The sequence below is a fragment of the Protopterus annectens genome, chromosome 1.part2 (assembly GCF_019279795.1).
Source record: "Protopterus annectens isolate FY-2018-M chromosome 1.part2, PAN1.0, whole genome shotgun sequence".
Lineage (NCBI taxonomy): Eukaryota > Metazoa > Chordata > Ceratodontiformes > Protopteridae > Protopterus > Protopterus annectens.
Window position 1 is genome coordinate 297,819,098 of NC_056727.1, and position 23,352 is coordinate 297,842,449.

Sequence of the window (23,352 nt, forward strand, 5' to 3'; positions counted from 1 at the left end):
CTTACATTTGTGAATGTAATCCGTAAAATGATGGAGCCCTTTAACCGGTGGGGGCAAACACATTTCCTAATAACAGAAAGGATATTATGACTTGACGCATATGGAAATTCCAAAGCCTTCTGGAGGCTTTAGAAAACATCTTTTTGTCTGCTGCTCTGGATCAAGAATCACAGCCTCCTGCACCTAAGACACCAGACAGGTTCTATAAAGTTCCAGACACCCATAAGTACTTATGAGAAACTCCTTCCTCTGACTTAGCAGTTATCTCTGTAAAATCAGATAAAGATTCCAAATTCTTTCCTTCTTCTAATGTCTTATTAAATGATAAGGATAGCAGAGCATGGGAAGATATGGAAAAAAGGTCTACACTTCTACCACTTTGTCACTCTTTGCCATTAATTACCAAATTCATATGAAAAGGTACATTTTCTAAACACCTGTACTGAATTATCACTTGTGACGTAGGCAAAGTTGCATTTATACAAATGTAATCAAACTGCATTAACAAATTAACATTAAGAAACATTATACTTCACATTTATTGCTATATATCATATAACCTAAGCAATATTATATAAAATATTCAATTCCTGCTCCTTTTTTAACAAGAAACATCTTTATTAACCATCATGTATGACATAAGCAATCATACATTTATATAAATGAAAATAAACCATACATGACACGATCCTAGTTGCAAGCATTTTACATCACAAACCATACTGACACACTCCCAGTTGCAAACATTGTACTTTACTTATAATCTAATCAATCATTTTCAGTCAAACATTACGTAGCTCATTTACGTCCTACCTTCTTTTAAACCTCATTCCTCTACTGTATGTATTGTTCCCACAATTCCCATTTTTTTCCTATGTAGTTTTCTCCGACCCATTTCTAAAGACCTCATTTCCAGTTGTTTTATCTCTGTTACTATATTCACTACTTCTAATATAGTTTGTTTAGATTTTGATTTCCACTTTCTTGTAATTACTTTTTTTGGCAGCCACCATAATTAGACACAGTAAGGTTTTACCATATCTAGGCAATTCCAATTCTGTATCACAACTCAGAAAAATCATCTCCCTCATCACACCAATCTGCCCACTCAGCATCTGTGACAGTGCATCACACAGAGAATCCTTAAAGTCTGCCAACCCACTGTACTCCCAAAAAATATGTTCCTTAGTACCTCTTTCTTCCCCATCACACCTCCAACATTTGTTGTCTACGTGAGGAAAAATTCTCTGGAGTCAACTCGGGGTATAAAAATATCTCTGTAAACATTTCCAAGTGAAAATACTAAATCTTCTAGATTTTATTGCATATTTGGGAGACATACATATATCCTCCCATTGTTTCTTTGTGACTTGCTTATCCAGTTTCTCTTCCCAATCCTTTCTAACCTCCTCTGATTAATTCTTATACTTATCATACAATATTTTATATGCTCTACTAATTATTCCTTTTTTAATGACAGCTGCTGTTCTAGATTCTACTAAAAACTCTACCAGTGTTGGTCTTTCATTTAGGATCCCCCTCCAATTTCTTTCTCTTTGCCTGTACTCTAATATTAATCCTTGATAGGAAGGCAATCTCTAACCTGCAGTCCAAATAATGTCTAGGCCTAGTCCCATTCTATTACCTTTAGTTTTCTGCTTGTAGGAGCCTTAACTAGGTAGCTCTGAATTGCCTCTTCAAATTGGGTAACCCCAATCCACCCTGCCCTACTGGAAGAATCAACATATCCCACTTGACTCTTGCCATCTTCCCCTCCCAGATAAAGTCTTTCAGCTCTTTATTGATTGCTATCCACATCTTCTCCTATGGTTGATAAAAATATGCCTGACCTGTGTATAAGACTCTAAAGGGACTAAAAGCATTTTGACTGCTCGTATCTTATTATCCATATCCATATAACAAAGATTCCATTTTCTCAGTTTTTATATTATTTTTTGTTTAGTCTCTTCCCACATATCCTTAGCTGCTGCACTAGAATCATTTTTAATCCATACTCCTAAATACTTCATTTTACCATGTCCCCATAAATATAGATGTTGCTGAAACAATTTGTGTTTGGGTCCATAATTTACCACTATTGCCTTTGTTTTAGCTTCATTAATTTTGTATCCTGAAAAGATTTGAAACTGTCTCAGAATGTTCCACAATACTGTAATGTTTCTTTCTGGTTTTGTCAGGTATAAAATAGTATCATCTGAAAATAGAGCCAGCTTTTCTTTACTACCATACTAATTATATCCTGGAATTTCTGACTCCCTTATTTTCTTTGTCATTGGTTCTAAACCCCTCCCTGGTTCCTCTGCTCAAGCAGAAATTATCAGAGAGGACCCCACCCACTTTAATTTTCACCACTAATCCCTCATATATCCTCCTAATCAATCTTATATTTTTTTCAGAAAATGCAAATGCTTTTATTGCCCTGCTCCAAAAGTCACAGATTACTCTGTAAAATGCTTTATCTGCATCAAGACCCACCAACAACAGCAGTATTTTCTTACATTCTACTTTCCTCTGAATCATCAGTGTTCTGTTAATGTTGTCAAATGTTTGCCTCCCCACTACAAAACCACATTGATCCATATTTATCAGTTTTGGCATTACTTTTGTTATTTTTTTAGCCATCATAGACATGAACACTTTATAATTATGGTTTAGTATTGAAATGGGCCTGTATGAAGCTGGGTCTGATGGATCTTTATCCTCTTTAGGTATTACACTTACCACCGCTTTCTTCCAGGATGTTGGTACTTCTCCTCTTAAAATCTGTTAAACAAAACCTTCCAGATGTTTATAATTTGTTTCCCTCCTAGTTTCCAAACTTCCACAGGAAAACCATCTATTCTAGGGGGCTTTCCCATAGATTTCATGCTGTCCAATTTTTGACCACATGGCTAAACTAATATTAAACATTCCTGACTGAGACACTAAGATGTTTTTACAGAATATGTTCTGTTGTAAGGGTTTCCATCCAATTTCGGTATGGCAGTCACAAGATCATGTACATGAGTGTCCAACATATTACTCAGGTAGACTTCTTACTTGTTACGAAAGGTCACTGGAGTAGAATCAGTGATTGTAATGGTATCCCAGTGAAACAGTTGGCTCACAGCATAAACCACTGGTTGTCACAATCATCTTCAAGCAGTGGTCAGAAAAGGCTCTTAAATCAACAGAAACTAGTCTGACGACCTGGAAGTTGACTGGAGAGAAAACACAAGAGGTCATGAATTAGTTAGGGTTCTAGCACTTTAAGAAGAAGAGGAAAATAGGTGGAGATGAAGAAGACGAATGGCAGGACATCAAAACAGCATTTATGAAGACTATAAAACAGATATGTGGCCAGGAATGGAAATAAGGGAGACAGAAAAGATTTCACAGGCTAAAAAAGAATCTTGGATGGCTAATAAACAGGCCAAGAGAGCAGTTGCAATAGCAAAGAACAAGGCATCAGAGGCACTCTACGAGCCTCTGGAAAGTGACTCAGCATATGGCACAAAGAAACTATATCTAGTTGCAAGGTAAAGACAAAAAGATTAAGAAGACACCCTTCATAAGGAATACCAGCGACATTCTGCTCGCCAGTTCAGAGGACATCAAAGGCAGATGGAAGGAGTACTTTCAGCAGCTACTGAGTGAAGAAAACCCCACAGACATAGCTTACAACAGAAGAAAATGAGGAGTCCACCCTCGAAGAAGTACTGTATGCTCGTACTAGGCTAACTGTCTTGCAGACCATTTTAAGCCTAGCCAATTATCCCATGTAAGAATCAAACCCTGTACCTTGTGTTTACAAGGCACATACTAGGCATTCCTAGACTTGCAAGGTCACAAGAAAGTTGATTTTGGCAGTCCTGCAATTGTTTGAAGTCACAGAAATGCTGGCAGAATTAGTGCAGTCTATGTTCAAGGGCACAATAACATATGTATGAACAGTCTTTGGGTTTACAGAGGGGTGCCCAATAAGAATAGGTATGCATCAGGGTCCAGCTTTGAATCCACCACTGTTCATACTGGTGATAAAACTATATTAGCAAAGAAGTAAGAGGGGACAGATCAACAAAGCTGCTGTATGCAGACAATGTGGTATTACAGGCAGACTCTCTACAAGAACTTCAGCATTTCATCATGGAATGGAATACAAAACTGGAGGCACATTTGATGAAACTGAATACAGATAAGAGGCAGGAAATGAAGGAAATCTGAAGAAGATGAAACTGAGAAGGAAGAGAAAAGAGTGAAACTGACTAACAACTTCAAGCATCTGAGAGGAGTGGTTGAGGAAAAGGGACGTCTGAATGAGAACATCAAACCTAGAATCACAGAGGCTGCAGGCAACTGACATAGAGTGGCAGGGGTAGTGTGTGACAGGAAAATGCCAAATAAAAAGAAAAGTCAGATGTATAATACAGTCTTCAACCAGTACTACTGTATGGTACAGAAGCCTGTGTAGTGAAGGCAGTGCAGTTGAGGAACTTAGAGGAAGGTAGAGGTGAAGCAGATGAAGTGGCTGAGATGGGTGGTAGGATGTGCCCTGTGGGCCAGATTAGGAAATGAGGACATCAGAACAGAAGCACAAGCAACTGCAATTGCAGCAAAGGTCAAAGAGAACAGATTATTGTAGTTCAGCCACATGTGCAGGAAAGCAGAATAAAATCTGGTGACGAAAATCTGGGACAGACAGGAAAAAGGCAAGAGGAGAGGAGGGTGTCCAGTAAAGAGGTGGATGGATTGTGTGCAAGACGTCTTGTGACAGTCAGGCATGACCGTCAAAGAAGGTAGGAGAGTGGCATTGAATAGAAATGGATGGCAACAACTGATATGATAGCACAACCCCCATGTAGAAAAATAGCTCAGGCTATTTTGCTTGAGAACTCCTTGCAAGGAAGCATAGAAATGAGATGCCTTCTCCTTTTCATTGAAAGGGAAATTCTTGTATGCCCCCCCCCCCTTTCCTCTCATTGCAAAGACCATTTTTAAAAAAATCAGAAAGACAATCTGCAGACACTGTTTCTGATGCCTTTTTGTTGAGACAAAATTGGTTCTCCCTACCTTTACTCCTAGACAAGGACAGTTACCAGAATTATGCACACAGGATGGTCTTATTCAAACAACAAAATGGCTTTTTCAGTCATCCATTCAGGCACCTTTACTCTGAGGGTATGCGGCAGATAATAAATAAGCCTAAAACAATTGTACAAGAACATTTTATATTTCTAATTGGAAAGGATTTTGTATATGGTACCATAACAGAGTACGAGACCCATAACAAACAGAATCCCCTTTACCTTCAAAAATTTGTGTGAGCTGCTCAATTTAGGTCTACCATTATCATCTTCAAAAGTACATTTGTCAGCCATTTCAGATTGCCTGCCAAAGAATGGATGCTCTTTTTTCTTCGTATTATGAGGTCAAACAATTTCTTAAAGGTATCCATCATATTGAGCCTCCCAGGATATTTATTCCTCCTCCCAGGGACTAGAATTATATTCTTGAAAATTGACCTTTCACGTTTGAACCAGATTCCCCTGTCTTCAAAATTCTTGACATGGAAAATAGTCCTATTCATGGCCTTAACATCTGTGAAAAGATTTTCTGAGTTGTAGGCTATCATATATACTCTTCCTTTAGTTGCTTTTCATAAGAGCAGGCTAAAGACTAACCTTACTTTTATGCCTAAAGTTGTCTCTGAAATGTCACTGAATCAGTTTATCTATCTGCTTGCTTTTTCCCATAATCCTTAATTTGCCAAAATCTATAAGGAAAGAATAAAGTTTTTATAACAGAGGGCAAAACGTATGTATAACTCAGATGATGAGAAGGCGCAGGCTTCCTTGATGACTCATGTGAGTGAGGCCTACACTTGCAGCATGTGCACCAAGACCTTCCTGGTGCAGGCATTCTACAAACAGCAACAGTATGAAAAACACTCACAACAGACTCCGAGATGGTTGCATAAAAAAGGATATGTGCATATGCTAAAAGCTAAGTGTGTACAGCCCAGTACTATAGTATTAACATTTACCAGTCAAATTGGGTGGAACCCTTATACGTGATGGTTGAGGAGATAACACTGCTATGATTTCACTTTGTAAGGAGATCTGTGCTGTCTGTTCTTTGCTTCCTGCTGACATGCTTTACTAGCTAGTTTGGCAACTGACTAGCATGGTAGAACAAACAAAATAAACTGACTTTCTCTGTAGAACAAGGATTTTATTAAAATGATGAAAGCTAACTAACCCTACATTTACCACTGGAAATCATACCCTTCCAAATATAGGATGCACAAAGCCACAAAGAATCTTTTCCCCTAGCAACCTAGTCACCTTGTTATAGTAACATTTCACCAGTTTTATTCTACTGTTCCTGCAAAAGAATAAAAACTCCTGTAGCACCATCCTGGTCTTGTTCATAGTCCACAAGCTGAACATGTGTTCGTATTGAACCTATCCGTGATTAACAAGAGCCCTCTATTAGTTTTCAATGACCTCAGTAATCAATTTCGGTTCTTCAGCAATACTTTAACATTAATAATTAACCAATTTCCCAATCAGTAGCATTCAATACATACAGACAATACTTGTAAATATTCTGAAAACAAGTTAGTATTTATCAATACCAAAATATGTGACACAACTCAGATTGACCAAATTATTTATTTTCGATCCAAAACACATATCCAAGCCATTTAATCCTAACAACATTCTTAACACTCTAAATTAACCTTTTCCAAACGGAGACAACCCATTCCATAAATCAGTGCATCCTGCTATGGCTATTGGATTGTCTCCATTTAGATTTAACTCTCTTTCATGTAAATGTAATGAGATGCAGAAAGGCAGCACAAAGATAGATAACGTCAGGGACGAGAAAACTTATGGAGCTGCATAATACAATTTGGTCACCATGGAAACAAATGCTAATTCTGAGAAATACTACTTCATTTTCCCATGAGATTTATTTTACGAACAACCTGTATTAAATTGCAGCAGACTAGACATCTCAGTCACAAGAATCTTCTGGAATTAAGCCATCAAATTTGGTAGAAGACTTGCATAAAATAAGACCACCAGTCTAAATCAATATGTTAAATACTTAGCCAGAAAAGTTAGAGTTCTGTGATCCAAACAGATCAACTTTTTTCCAGATCAATCCCAGTCTAATCTATTGTGCAGGGTTGCAATCCACTTCAAGTCATTAATCCTCATAGTACCACTTTTTGTTTCTAAGAAGTAACCTAAAATACATGCACAAGCTACTGTCATTGTTAACACAATATAATCAGTAACTACAAGATAATTTAGATTTACACTACCTTAAAATAGCTGCAGACTTCATCACCAGACCATGTGCAGATATTTTGATCTATCTATTCTATGAGGAAACTGACCTCTAAACTCAAGGAAGCCATTGATAAGCTTCTCACAAAAACTGAATCACCTACATTTTTAAAACAATACATACACATCACAGGCTTACATTCTACAAGTAAAGTAGCTGAAAAGATTCTGGAGCAACAATGGAATCATTTGTTAGGCTAATATGGTATATAACAAAAGTTCAACGTGAATCCTTTGTAAGCAAATAGACCTCTTCTACCTTTTAGCTAATAAGAAAATACATCTCCTTAAAGCAGAATCATTATTAAGCTAACAGGACAAGAAACATTGACAAATTAAATATCTCCCATTTGATAAAAGTGGAGCAATCCATTGAGCTTGCTAAAAATGAATAATGTGGTTTAAAAGCAACTTTACCAACATGTCTTTCCACATAAATTTGAAAATACTTTGCCTCCACCAAACAAAGCATGTACAGAAATAAAGCATATTTCTGCATGTGAGGCCCAATTGCTACTGTCTGGGGCACTAGGAACTAACTTTGGGCGGCGTGATGCCAGGGAATCTTCTTGGGCTAGGCTTATATAAGCTCCAGGGCTGTTAGCCTAGTACAAACCTATGAACCTATAATGCATTTTCAGCAACAATACCAAATCTAAACACTTTTGTTCTGTACTGATCAATCTGTCATCTGACATTAAGCAAATAACATTTCCTGAATTAAAACTGGCCTAAGAAAAGACTGACAGGAGAATTTAATAAAGCCTAATTGTTTTTTTTTTTTTTTTTGTTTGTTTTTTTCATGTAGGCATCGCACTACACTGCTAACATGGCTATGAACAGATTTAGATTCAGTAAGCACTGTTGAGCGATGCACACGAGTGCGCCAAAATGGAAACTTCTGTAGCATGCAAAGCACCTCATAAGCAGGTGAATATCATGCAAATGAGGCAGGTAGTGTGATTCAGCAGGCAGATAGGCAGCCCTGCAGACCCCGTGTCAGTATTCATAGTGTACATGGAAAAATTCCATGTACAGGACTGTAGACAGACAAACGGGGCTGTAAAAATGTAAGTAGAGAGACAGAAATGGCATAGCACTCACAGATATGAGCAAAACTATCCTCAGTGCATTCCAAAATTTACAGTAAATATGTTAAAATAAAATTTTTTTTAATAATCTTGGCATGTTTGCATGGCACTATGCAGTGCGCAAACATGCCTTATTAAAAAAAAATAAAAATAAAAAAAATGGAAAAATCAAATATTAATTTCATGAGACAGAAATGTATTACAGAACCCTGCATTCAGTATCTACAATGGTACACTGGAGCTGTTGCTAACATGAAACGGTTTAGAAGCATGTGGTATCCAGGCTGTGAGCATGGATCCCTATGCAAATGAGTTGGAGTTACTGAATAGCATAATGGGGTAACCTTGTCTGCATATCCCCTCATTGTAGGCAGAGAACCATGTTGGTGTCCACACAGGAGGTAGCTGACATCAGGAGGGAACGTGTCCAATAACTTCTAAGCTGATTTGAGCTTACCTGTGTCTGTTTGTGCTGCACACCACCATGCTGAGCTTGGAAGCCTGCGGGGGGGGGGGGGTCCACTGACGTCTAAGCTTTGTTTACCTATGGGGTGAATGTTTTAGTGTTTGTGCGGCATGCAGCTATGCTGAGCATGGAAGTCTGGGGTGGTGCCCACTGACTGCTAAGCAGTGTTTACCTATGGGGCACGTGTTTACGAGGTGCCCCTCAGTGCTCAGAGTATCTAAAAGGCCAATTATGTATTAATTAATGTTGATCCTTGCTTAATTTCAACTAGGGCCATTAAATGATGTCAATGATATATTAGGCAGGTGCACTGCATCATAGGTAGCCAATCACGAAGGCAGCAACTACAGTAGAGCACTATAAAGCATGCATACACCCTACAACCTGATTTTTCCCCCATACTCTCCACCATTGGAGTACAGACTTGGGAATTTTAACTGAAACAATGCTAGGTGCTGCTGCAGGTCTGCTACATTTGTATGTGCTAGATGCTGAAGTTAATGCTGCTGTTGCTGCTGCTGTTGCTAACAACAGGTCTAGACTGAGAAGGAGAAGAGCGTTCAGGCCCAGGTTAACCTTCCAGGAGCTACATGAGCTGAAGATTGTAGAGGTCTACAGGGTGGACAGAGACATACTACAAGAACTCACTGAGCTCTGCCACCCTCAACTCAGGCCCAGAGTCAGCAGAAGAGAACTCATCTCAGTGGTGACAAAAGTATGTGAAGCCCTTAGGATAATAGCCACAGGTACCTTCCAAAGACCAACTGGGGACATGATGGGCGTCTCACAGGCGTCAGCATCCAGGCTACTCCACCTGTTCCTGATTGCCATGCTACCACATGCCAGCGAGCACATATATTTTCCCCTCATCCCTGAGATGAGAGCCAGAAATATGTAAAACTTCTACCATGTAGCACACCCTGAAGCACTGGGTGCCATAGATTGCACTCATGTATACATCAAGGAACCACCACGTAAGGAGGGTAGAATCTACGTCAACCACAAAGGGTGCCACTCCATCAACTGCCAGATCATGTGCAATACCCAGAGCATTATCATGAATGTATGTGCTGGCAGCCCTGGCAGCTATCACAACTCCCATATCTGGCATACATCACAGCTGTATCAGATGTTTGCTAGGGGGAACATCCCACATGGCTATTTACTGGGAGATTCTGGCTATGGACTGGAGCTGTGGATGATGACACCCATCAGAAATGCAGACACAAACGTGGAGGAATGCCATAATGAGGCACACGCAAAAACTAGGAACATTAAAGAGCATGTGTTTGGATTGCTGAAGTCACAGTTCCGGTGCTTCAGTATATCTGGTGGAGCCCTGTAGTACTCTCCAGTCACATGTGCACATATGTTCACAGTATGTGCCATGCTACACAGTAAGATACTGCAGAAGCAGTTGCAGCAGGATCAGCATAGGGAAAGGCTATGCAGCCCCTCACCAGTGCCTAGGTCACCAGAGCCACACTCACAGGAGGACTCAGAGGAGGAGCCCCCTGATGAGGTCACTGTGGGCAGATGTAGGTGTGCCCAGTATGCCCTGACATTGGCTAAGAGACAACACATAGCACATTCACTGACAACCTAGGGCCCTAGGGATTGATACCTTACCCCTACTCACATACATATAGTAAAATAGCTGATGCCAGACAACCCACACTACCTGTACCTATCCATGTATTGGCTGTGTAGTATCACACAGATTTAGCCTTGAACTACAGCTCTGTCAACTGCAGCATTCTCAGGTTAAGTCTCTAACCTACACAGTAATTGTAAGGATTATTATAAGATATCATATGTATGGATCTGCTGCTGTTATGCAAGGAAATATAGTGGGCTATTTGGTCAGAGTTAACACCCACATGGGAAAACTGATACCCAGTCCAATAGTATGTGTTCCTTTATTTTTACTAGGCCTCATGGTTGGAATATTTACAACATCAGGCAAGGGAGATGTTAAACAGTGGGCATACATGATATTTGGATAGCTGTCTACTGAAGCTGATCATGTGCTGTTGTTCCCCCACCCGCAACACAGCCGTGAACCCATATAACTGCCTTAACACAAAATGAGCAATGGTGTATAAGTGGACCAGGAAATCCCAGGGCTGTAACACAGATAATGCTCACACATTGTATGTCTTTCTTCATGCAGGATAACAATGTAGATATGTATGCTGCTGACTGTGTGATGAATGACCCATCTCTGTCTAGTGACCTGTGTGGTTCAGTGGACTAGGGAAGCTAGCATGGGTGATGGTGTTGATGGTGCTGGAATTACTCACATCTTTTGCATGTGAGGTAGTAGTATGTTGGTGTTTTAACAGAATGTCATACCTCCCATCCTCTTAGTGCAAGAAATCTGGACAATGCCAGAAAGATTAGGGGGACAAGGTCCAAACATAGGCACAGAGTTTAAATATTGGTCACATAAACCTAGATAGTTGATGGAATTAAAGGTGTTGCAGTAGTACACATTTTCTGCTGGATATTAAGTCTGACACACAGTTTTTTTGTCTGTAGTTAGCAGAATGTATTGATGACGACATTCAATAAAGCACCAGAAGACCACAAATGTGTAAGGAACAGACCAAATATATGAGGCAAAACTCTGGACATTCTGTGAAATTCAGGACAGTTGAGAGGTATACAGACTGTCAGTCTGTTGGTGGTAACATTACCAGCCCCAGTCACTTATTTAATACAGCAGACAGCTGGGGAATGCTGTGGACATTTGGAGTGAATTGCAGTACTGCAGAAACAGGGGTGGATTTTAAAGTCTGGAACATACAAAATCCCAGACTGGAATACAGGTAGTGGCCTGGAGTCACATTATAAGTGCAGGCAATCTCACTGGGCATGACCGCACACAGTAAAAATGGGTGCAATTCTGTTGGCCCTTCATTGAATTGACCTGTTATGGATAACTGTCTATACATACAGACATGTACATATACATATCCGTTTGTCAGTATCTCTCTCTCTCTCACATGTATAGTATAGCTATCGCTATGTTGTGTCAAACAGATATATATACTGATATGTAGGTAGGTGTTAGATTAAGGATTTCCATTTTAAAATAGTTATTAGACATTATACAGGCTAAAAGGTAAACTAAATTGTGTTTTATGTATGCATAAAGGACAGTTAAGCAGAAAGGAAAATAACCTTGCTGGCCAAGCATGGAAGACTGTTTATTAAAGAGGAAAAGATAAGCATAAAGTGTGCAGACAGAATGCTCTTTTCACAAGGAAAAGATCAGCTACAGAATGTTCCTTAAAAAAGCACAGACAAAGTCTGAGACCAAGGTTAAAAAAGTAAATAAATGAAATGTACAAGACTAAAAGAAATATAAAGTGCTGTGTTCAGGATAGCAGGGCAGTTGAGGTTAGCAAGTTTGTTCGACCTGTTACTTCAGAGAAGATGACAAGCACTCGAGCCTGAGTACAGAAAACAGGTCATCTAGAGACTATGTCAGTTTACGTTGCTCAGGACAATCAATAAATTGCAGTAACTTGAATTGTTAATCAGTACTGTTAATGGAGACAGTATTTGGATATTGTAAACATCTAATAAAAACTTATTAAATAAACAACAGTGTTTAGAAAATTCATTCTGAATGCACAAGATTTGGTCCATAAGGGAGAGACTGACAACTATTCAGCACAAACTTGGGTAATTAAGACTTTCGTTTCTCAGTCTCATTGTATACAGTGTTTCCAGCTAATTATGGTACAGTAACGTATTTTCAAATTTTACAGTAGGTCTGGAGCAGAAACCTTTACAAATAGCTGTGTGTACCACAGGCTGCAGCTGCTGATGCAGGTAATAGACATAGGCAGTGAGTATAAACACTCTGGAGGACAACAAGCTGTAGGTGTATCTGTGTCAACTGTGTCAGCCTTGTTGTAGAGGCAGAGCCAGGGTGAGAGTACCCTTTACACTCCAATTAAGGCATGTGTTTAAGGTACGATAACTGTGTCAATAACAGAGTACTAGGTGACATATAGTAATGCTATATGGATATGTGATGTCTGTCCCTACCTGCAGGCCTGTGACTTCCAGCAATGAAAAGCAGTTATTTAATTTGCAATGCTTTGTGTGGATAATGAGTGCATGAGTCATTTATTAATTGCTGTCTTCCCAATAATGTAATTGAAATGCAACACAACACTGGATTTGAACCCAGGATTGTATGTGGCAAAATGTACTGTATGCAAGGCATTTAACAGACTAAGCTACTGAGTCACTGCTACAGTGGGTGTATTTGCAAGATATATGTGCACACATACAGGCTGTGACATACATTTTCTACATCTATCAGAATGGGCATGGCTTTATATGGATGTATTTCTGCAACAGAGTCCAAGTTGAATATGTATTTTGCCATGAATGCCTTAGCAGGTAACTTTCTACATGTTGCTGATAAAAGGGCACATTTACCTGCTATCACAGGCCTCAGTTACATCCATTATCATGTCTTTGGCTAATGGTGTGCTATTGCACCAGAGTCCATGGCACACTCCTATTTATTCCATTACTTTTTATTCCAATCTGCACAGTGCAGTGCAGCACAAGGCTCCACTGAAACACACCTAATGACTGTAAGTGTCAATTACTATGTTTTGTTTAAACCACCTGTTTTAATTAAGAGTTGCGTGGTGTGGTGGGTTAATGCAGTGTGCAAGTGTGATGGGCTTGGGTTTGAAACATGGCAGAGGTGTTTATTTTGTAAATGTGTCTTACAATGTTAGAAACATATATAGTCATTATAATTCTATTTAGCTGAGGTTAGCGGAGCTGCGTGTTGTGAAGTGCCACTCTAAAATATATAAATAAAAGAAAAAAGGAAATAGAGAAAAGTAGTGAAATGGCTGTAAGCAGGGGGAAGAGCATAGTGAAAGGCAGGGAGGGATATGCAGGAAGGGTGTAGGAAATAACCACAGCAATCTATTCCTTGTACAGCAACAACTGTGCAGTTTGACAGATTTGTAGATGAATTTGGATTCTTCGCAAATCCCAGAGAGAGGGGTGAGGACAACATACCTGTGTTCAAAAGCCAATTGGACCAAATTACATGTGTCCAGTGTAAACATGTGTGAAATGGGGAGCTATTTATGGGACAATATCTTTTTTTTGGGACAGGTGCCCATTTTTTTTAAGGTGAGAGTGAAATGCTGTGAAAGGGACATAGGTACATGTGGGAGAGGTAAGTTGGATAGGTGAGGATGCATTTGCAAACAAAAAGACAGACAAGACAGGAGACAGGGTGGTGTGTGACATATGAGGTGGGGTGAACACCTTGGATAGGGAGGGTGTTGTGTAATCCGAGTCCCATGTGCCTCCAGATGGCAGCAGTGTGACTCAAGTCCCCACCCATGGGACTGTCAACACTGCTTCATCACTATCCTGAGGATGGTTGTGCTGAAGGGTGGGCACCAGGGAGAGGCTGTCCCACCAGGGTGACCACCTTGCTCTCAGTCCAGTGCAGGTGATGGTCATAACCATGGTGGACTATCCTGCACACAAAAACCGGCAGCTCAGCCCGGGTGACAACACCCCCTCTGCACCACTCCCAGAGGGGGACAGGCCACGTCCCCTGGGACAGTACTATCCGATGCCACAGGTAGTACACGGACAACAGAGGGAGCACCACTGGTCTGGGTCCCAGATGTGCTGGGACCCATTGCCATGGCCAGTTGAGGCAAGGTAAGGGGATCAGCCAAAATCAGCCTACCTTGACGGGCTGTGGTAAATGAGGTATAGCAGTAAGTTATGGTTAGTAATAACAAAACCATTGCTAGTATTAAAAGAATCGAACATCATATTTATTCATCCACATACATATTAATGTATATTATGTGCAACACAACATTAAGTAACGTAACAATCAGTATGGTAGCAGCATGCCAGTACAAAGTAAACCATAAGGCCAACAACACAGTTAGTTTAACAAATATGTTAATATTATATCATAATAAAACATAACAGTAATCAACCACATTTTCCAACATATAGTTAGTTTAACAAAATATGTTTTTATTAAATCATAATAAAACATAACAATAATGAAACACATTTTTCCATAATATAGTTAAACAAAATATGTTTATATTAAATCATAAGTAATAATTAAGAGTAATAAATAAATGAAGATAAGGGCTGGGGAGAGAGAGAAAAAACATTCTGTTACTGACATTGCAGATTATTTCCCTGAAAACACTGAAATTTATACTCTACAGGTATGTATCGTCAGTTTTGAGTACGGTGACTACAATTCTCCTATAGCTGATATAGCACATATATATACCTCTCAAGCTGTTAGTATCGGTCAGTATGGGCCAAGCAATAACAAATGCAAGTACACTACTACACAGGACAGTTTCACATAATGTGGACTTATATAACTACACAGGTGTTATGTAAATGGATTTGGTAGTACATTGCATTCCAGGTAATACTTTATCTGCTAATCATGTGACAGATAGCTTAGGCAGTTTTAAGTACATTATGAGAAATCATGACATTTGAGAAGGATGTTTGTGTACAGTAAGAAAACTAGACAGCCATCGTGCCTTAGTTGGCAGGCATGGGAGTAGAACCCAAGAGCTGTGACTACAGGGGACATCTGCAAATAATGTATTAATTGAGTGCAACAACTTAGTACAGACATGCAAGGGATACAGCCATACTGAGATTACACAGCTTTGTTTATGAATCAACAATGCTGATGAACACATTCTTGGTATTGATGTTAACATTCTGTGAAATCTAAGCACAATATCTGCTCATAATATGGGCTACTTTACCCATGTATTTGTTGTGTTCCTGGTAAGAGAAAAAATGTGAGCATTATGTGACTGATACTGAAAAGTTAGTGCTACATACCACTGGATTTAAACCCAAGACTGTGTGTGGAAAAATTTACTGCATACAAAGCATTTAACAAACTGAGCTACTGCTGACTATTGAGTGAATGATACTTGCCTGGAGATCACCTGGAACTATACTATATATGTTACAGAACATTACCCGGGCATTCTAATACTATTACAGTGTTATACTAGACTGCAGTGACAGTAGAACACACATGCATGGAATACAACCATACTGCAAACCATACTGCAGACAGTAAAAAAGCTGTATTTAAGAATCAACACTGCTAGTGACCACATTTTATTGTTATTGGTTTGAAATATCTGTGAAGTCCACACACAATATCTGCCCATGGGCTTTGCTACCTCACCCATATACCTTTATTACCTGCTCTCGGAGGAAGAGAGAGCATTATGTGACTGATACTGGCCTGGAGACAGCCTTGGACAGTACTATGAGTTAAGCAATACAGTTTGTAGACCATTAGATTTGCTGGCTACAGCAATTACAGTGGTACAATTAACTGTAGCAACCTTACCGTAGACAATCAATGCATACAGCTCTACTGCAATGGTTTTGACAACACAATCCTGCTGAACAACATTTTGCTTACTGTTATTGTTATTGTTATTGTTTTATTGAAATACAGTTCTTATTGTTCATTTATTGCACCACAGCTCTACCACTCTGATTGCTCATTTATTGCACTACAGCTCTACTTGACCATTTATTGCACTACAGTTTTTCTTGTTTATACTTTATTGCATTAAATGCTTTACTCTTTGTTGCTGATTGCACTACAGTTAGCATACTAAATCTGTACTTACCATGCTCATGGCACAGACACCCGGCATGGGACTCAACATTGCGAGTCCTCTCAGCTGCAGCTGTAGGGAGAGAAGCACACCATTATCCATACCAGTTTTGCAGACATTCAGCTTGCATATTGATAAAACAGAGGTAAAATTACTTACATATTTGTGGAACATTCTCTGCTCTCACCTCTTGGACTCAGGTGTCCAATGTTTCCCTCTTTCTCCTTTTCAGGTAATCATGGTGGTGATGACACTGCTTACCTGTGTGAGGGATACTAGTAACACTGGTGAGTTCCCTGGCCAAATGGTCCCAGGCCTCTGGCTTACACTCTGAGCCCTGGAATCTGCCATTCATTAGCTGGGGTTCAGGTTTTTTTAACAAGAAGTCCAACCATGACCCTGGACTCCTGAATACCCCACTTCTGCACTCAAAAGCGCACACCTTCACCAAAACTGCCAGCCATAACAACAGTAGATTGAACTCCAGTGAATGATGCAGGATTCCCACCTACTGGGTTTAATATAGTCTGTTTTCCCACCCTTACACATCATTCAGCAACATTCAAAAAAAGCACTGTGTTGCTTAGCAGCACACAAACCAGCTAAGCGAAGCCAAGCAGTGGGAAAACTTGCAGAACAGTGGTTTTAGAGAGGCTTAGAACCATGCTAACATTGGTAGCCATTAGCATGTTTATGCACTGCTTAGCATGAATGAGCAGTGCTTAGCAAAGTGCAGCAGTGCCAAATTTCATAAAAGTTTAATGAAATTAAAGAAAAATAGTGCATTCATTGGCAGACATATTCTGCCTGTTATGGACTCTTACCCAGGACCTATTACATATAAGATTGTAACTCTACCAATGCAGCTAGTTAGATGTTATAAAAATGAGTATACCTTCACATATACTACTCGGTGACCTGTTAGCAATGCTGAGCACTGTGCAGCGCCATACAAGCATGCTTATATACGAATGTGTGTGTGTGTCTGTACCTATCTATATCAATATGCGTGTATGTGCATATGTGTGTGTACATCTCAGATAGTACACAGACTGTTAAACAGTGTTTTCACAATGTTTTGCTTCACAGGACATATGTTAAAATAAAAGGTTTTAGTTGCTAGTCTTTTGTTTCAATGTGGACTGTATATACAAAGTTATATCAAAATATCAAAGGTATTGCATGTTCTCTACTCATTAATTGTTTCATAAGCTGGGCAAAAATTTATATATATATATATATATATATATATATATATATATATATATATATAGGTCTACTGTAAAAGACCAAAAATATACTTGTTCGAAAACGAACAGTGGATACTCGGTTACGCAAAAGTGCACTTAAGAGAAAGTGCACTTCTGCAAACAATGGTTCAATGAACCATTAAGGAAAACAGGTTTCAAAGCACACTACAGTGGGTAAAGGAATTTACGTGTTTCCCCACTGTAGTGTGATCTCAGAGTTGGTATATTTAAGTAGGGTTGTGTGGGTGGCACAGCCCTCCCAAATGGGGGTGCAGGGAGGCTTGCCACCCTGCAAAAACAATGTTTCTATGTTCTTTATTGGTTCATTGAACTGATGTTCACGGAAGTGCACTTTCACTTAAGTGCACTTTTGCGTAACCGTGGATCTACTGTTTATTTTAGAAAAAGTGTTTTCGATCATATACAGTAGACCCATATATATATATATATATATATATATATATATATATATATATATATATACACACACACACACAAAACACACACACACACATAAGTGTGCAATGAATGTGTGTGTGTGTGTGTGTGTGTGTGTGTGTGTGTGTGTGTGTGTGTGTGTGTGTGTGTGTGTGTGTGTGTGTTTGTGTGGATGTGTGAGTATATATGGGTCTATATTATAACATCGAAGTCTTAAAACTTCAAATGTTATAATATCGAACCATTTCAGTTGAAAGGCTATAACAGTGAACACCCAGAATAGCAATTTTTTTCCCAGGGAAAAAAATTTGCTGTTCCAACAAACATACACACAACACAAGCACACCAAAATAAATAATCCACACACATACACTTCACAAAACCTTACACTAAACCATACATACACTACTAGCTATCGACTTACCTTAACCCAACCCTAACCCTAAGGTCCCTAACTATCACACACTAACCTTAACCCGATCTGTTCGCACACTTACCTTAACCCGGTACGTAACCTTCGTCCACAGTAGAGGAAATAGCGAAGCTGCAGAAACGGCCCACCGAATACTTTCCCTAGGAAAGTATTCGATATTCTGCAGCTTCACTATTTTTGATATTATAACATTTGAAGTTTTAAGACTTCGAGGTTATAATATAGACACATGTATATATATATATATATATATATATATATATATATATATATATATACACATATACATATATATAATATATATATATATATATATTTATATATATACACACAGACACATATATATATATATATATATATATATATATATATATATATATGTATATGTATATATATATATATATATATATATAGAGAGAGAGAGAGAGAGAGCGCGATAGATATATAGCTATAGATATATGTGTGTGTGTGTGTGTGTGTGTGTGTGTGTGTGTGTGTGTGTGTGTGTGTGTGTGTGTGTATGTGTGTGTGTATTGTATGTTTTTGTATGATGCCTGGGTTGCAGCTGAAAAGGTTCCACCTCAGTTATCTTAGCTTAGCAGTTAACAAACATAAATATTTAACTTAAATAAAGTGATGAATATTAAGAGACATGTCAGTGACTGGTCACATGGATGAGTTAGTGTTGCTGCCACATTCCATCTGGGCAGAATGACTAGGTAAAAAGAAAGAAACTAGCTGGCAGTTGAACAGAAATACATGACACAGAGTATGACAGTGAATGAGTTAACCCTCATTTTTTCTTTTTATCTGTGAACAAGGTAAAGAGGTGAAAGGACATGATGCAGGTTTTGGATACCGAGTGCATGTCTACAAGGAGACATCATTATATGACTTTGGAGTGATCCTGTACGTGATGTCAGCCTTAAAAAATGATCTGTGCAATTTTGCTAGGAAGCTGTTTTTAATGTCTTATACACTATGCTTTACCCTCATTTGTCATATAGTTCATATTTATGTACAGTTGTTGATGGACTACTGCTTGTTAGATTTGTTGTTTTGCTATATTAATTATTTTAAGGAAATTTTTACATTGCACATTCCATTAAATTACAAAAAAGTTACACTGATTTATTGCAAGCAGAACAGCAGAACACCTTAGAATGGTTCTGCTTTGCTCTTTGCTTGGTGACCTTACTTTGTTCTAAGGTAGGCAATCAACTCCCTATGGTAAGGCATTCAGCTTGGCTGTCAAGGATGACTGAATCCTCTGTGGCAGATTTCATCCTTCAACATTTGACTTTAATATACACCCTGAAGGTCAGACCCCCTGCTATCTTTATTCTGTTGTAGATTGGTCATGTGTCAAAAGTCTACTGCTGACCTTAGTTCAATTGAGTAGGATGAGTTATGCTTTAAACTTGATTAGGAAAAATGTCCAGTTTGCAATGCTATATAATCTAGGCGGGTAACTCCACCATCAAAAACTTTAGAGTAGCATACACACGTCTTATAACAATAAATATGGGTCCTACTTAATAAAGAAAACAAGCAGATGTTAATTGTTTCCTTATTTTATGTAATTTATTATTGATAGTCACATGCTGTATTGACTAGATTATTTGCAATTTACAGATACTTTTCTATTGTATTAAAATGTCTGCCTAAGTTTATTAGCATTTTAAACTTGTATTTCATTATGACTTGCGTTGGAGAATCACAAAATGATTAAAAGTTTACAATATATACCTTTGGGAAAGAATATATTTCAGATTACCCAGATAAAGAAACAAGCAATCAAACACTTGTCTAACAAATAAATATGCCTGCTTTGGAAGGAAAAGAAGGCCCGAAGAGCACAACACTGAGTAAACCTACTGAATGTGCTCATGCTGTGTTATCTACAAGCTGAGATTTCCAGCCAAAATACACAACACACATTCAGGATTAAAATAACACAAATGTTGCACAAGGCAGAGCATGAACAGTTCTGTATTTTCAATTACTACATTCATAGATTCATAGGTACTTATCAGGTTAATGATCCATGAAGATCTTCAGAAGCTTAGTCATGCATTCCCAATTTGTTTCCAGCCCCAATATATTTGGTAAGATTAATCCGGAGCCCATTGTATTATGAATATGAATAACCCAGGGGCAGGCAGACATTTACGTTACCCCATCCATATGAAACAAGGGTGCCAACCCAGGAATGAACATGTTGATCCCTGTAAGTATGGGAGGAAAATCATTCCAGATAAGTGGTATTCCCTGTGAGAGATAGCTATCCCTCCAGCAAGTTTTATTGAAGTTACAGAAGAGATTGAAACCTCTTGAGTGGGTGTTTTTGCCACTATTAGACTTGTGGATGTGAAGTGGATCTGAAAGGCTGGGTTGCTGTGTTAGCAATACAGAAATCTTCCTTCAGTAGCCTGTAAGATACCAAAAATAAAGATATGGATTTGAGATAATCTGAGTAGCTTTTGTGAGTCAGGCCCTTGATTTTGTAAGTGAGATAGTACTGTGATCAATCAAGCTGTGTCTGATATTTGGACAGGTACATACCAAAGGGGGTATTATACTCAATGACCAGCCTAAAGAGTGAAGAATACTGTGAAATGATCACCTCTATGGACCAGGATTCCACACTCTTACTAATAAGCTGCCCAATGAAAAGGATTTCTTACACAGTGGACACTTGGTAATTAAATGGCAGCTCATTGTCCATGTGGGTTCCAAAGTCCCTCACTACTGTCTCAGTTTTCAGGGATGTATTGTCAATGTAATAGTTGCAGGGAATGTCATGGGTGCTGGAAGATACAATTATACATTTTCTGACATTTAGTTTTCATTTGTGGGTTTGATAACAGGTATGTGCTTGGGAAAGGCCTTCCTGCAGGAACTTGGTATCTTCTGGAAAGTCTATGATGGCAGCCAATTTATATTATCAGTAGAATATGGCATACTTTTCTTCGCTTGTTTATATTTCAAAAGTGAATGCTTAAACTCATGGCCTGATTTTTTGTTAATGTCATATCCATGTCACTACGGATAAAAGCAGTTGAATAAGACAGTTATTTTAAACTTTGTTAGAAAAGATATGCAGTTTACAAAGCTGTATATGCTGGCATGGCAACAGCACCATCATTACCCTTCTGCTAAGTTACATAAATTGTAATGTTAAATATGTTGTACTGAAATATTTATCAGCTGAAATAGCTGTTTTAACTTGTTGATGTCAAAATAATGGAACTGTTATCCAAACAATTAAGAAGAGTAAGAGATGCTAGCGGCTTCTTACTTTGTAGGTATTTTATTATTGCTTTGCTCATGCAGTATTGATTAGACAACTTGTAATTTGTGTAATTTGCTGATTTTCTTCTTTTACATTAGACAGTCCTACAAATCAATTTACATTTAAAAATGTTTTCTCATTCTGACTAGGGATGGTAGAACTACACAGGATTTGAAGTTCCACTCAGTTTAATTATGAGTGCACAAATACACGCGCACGCACACACACACACACACACACACACACACACACACACACGCACACACACACACACGCACACACGCACACACGCGCACACAGACATATATGTGTATAGATAAATAAATAGATACAAGCAGCTGTTGTTGTGTGAAACAAAGTAACTCGATGTAACAATTTTTATTTTCTAAGGAATGTTAACTGTACTCAGTCAAGCCCTTTAGTAGCAATGCATATTGCCAACATACTGGCAGATAGATTCAGTGCAAACTTCACCTTCCTCTCACCTTCAAAAGGGCCCACAACAATACCAGAAAAGTGTAGTATCCCGGAAATCACAGAAGCACAGGTGAAAACAGCCCTTTCAAAAGCCAAAAACACAGCATCAGTGGGGGCCAGATGGTGTCCCAGGCTGCGTCTTGCACGAACTGCAGAATGAACTAACCCCCCCCCCCACCTAAACACGCTGTTCAACCTCAGCCTCTCCACAGGCTATGTGCCCATAGAATGGTGCACAACAATGGTTATTCTGCTCCACAAAGGAGGAGCCACAACTGACCCTGGTAACTATCGCCCCATAAGCCTGACTAGCCTGGTCTGCAAGGCTATGGAGCGTATCATCATGGAACTCATTAACAAAGACATTGGGAACCTCCAAGAACTTGACCCAACCCAGTTCGGCTTTGTTAATGGTAGATCATGCCTACTAAACCTGGTTGACTTCTTCGAGACAGTTACCAAGGCCATAGACGAGGGATAGGTGGTTCACACAGCCTACCTTGATCGCACCAAGGCATTCAACACCATTCCTCACTCGGGTATTATAGAAAAACTCACCAGCCTGAATATAAACCCCTATGTCACAAGATGGGTTGCCAACTGGCTTACAGACAGAACTCACACGGTAAGAATAGCAGGCTCCAGGTCTGACTCTAAACCAGTCACAAGTGGTGTCCCGCAAGGCTCAGTTCTGGGACCCCTACTGTTCGGCATATATTTCTCAGAAGTACAGGCAAACACAGGAGGACTTTGGCTAACCACGTTCGTCGATGACTGCAAACTGGGAGCCATAACTGACTCTCTGGCTGACATGGACATCCTCCAAAAAGGCCTT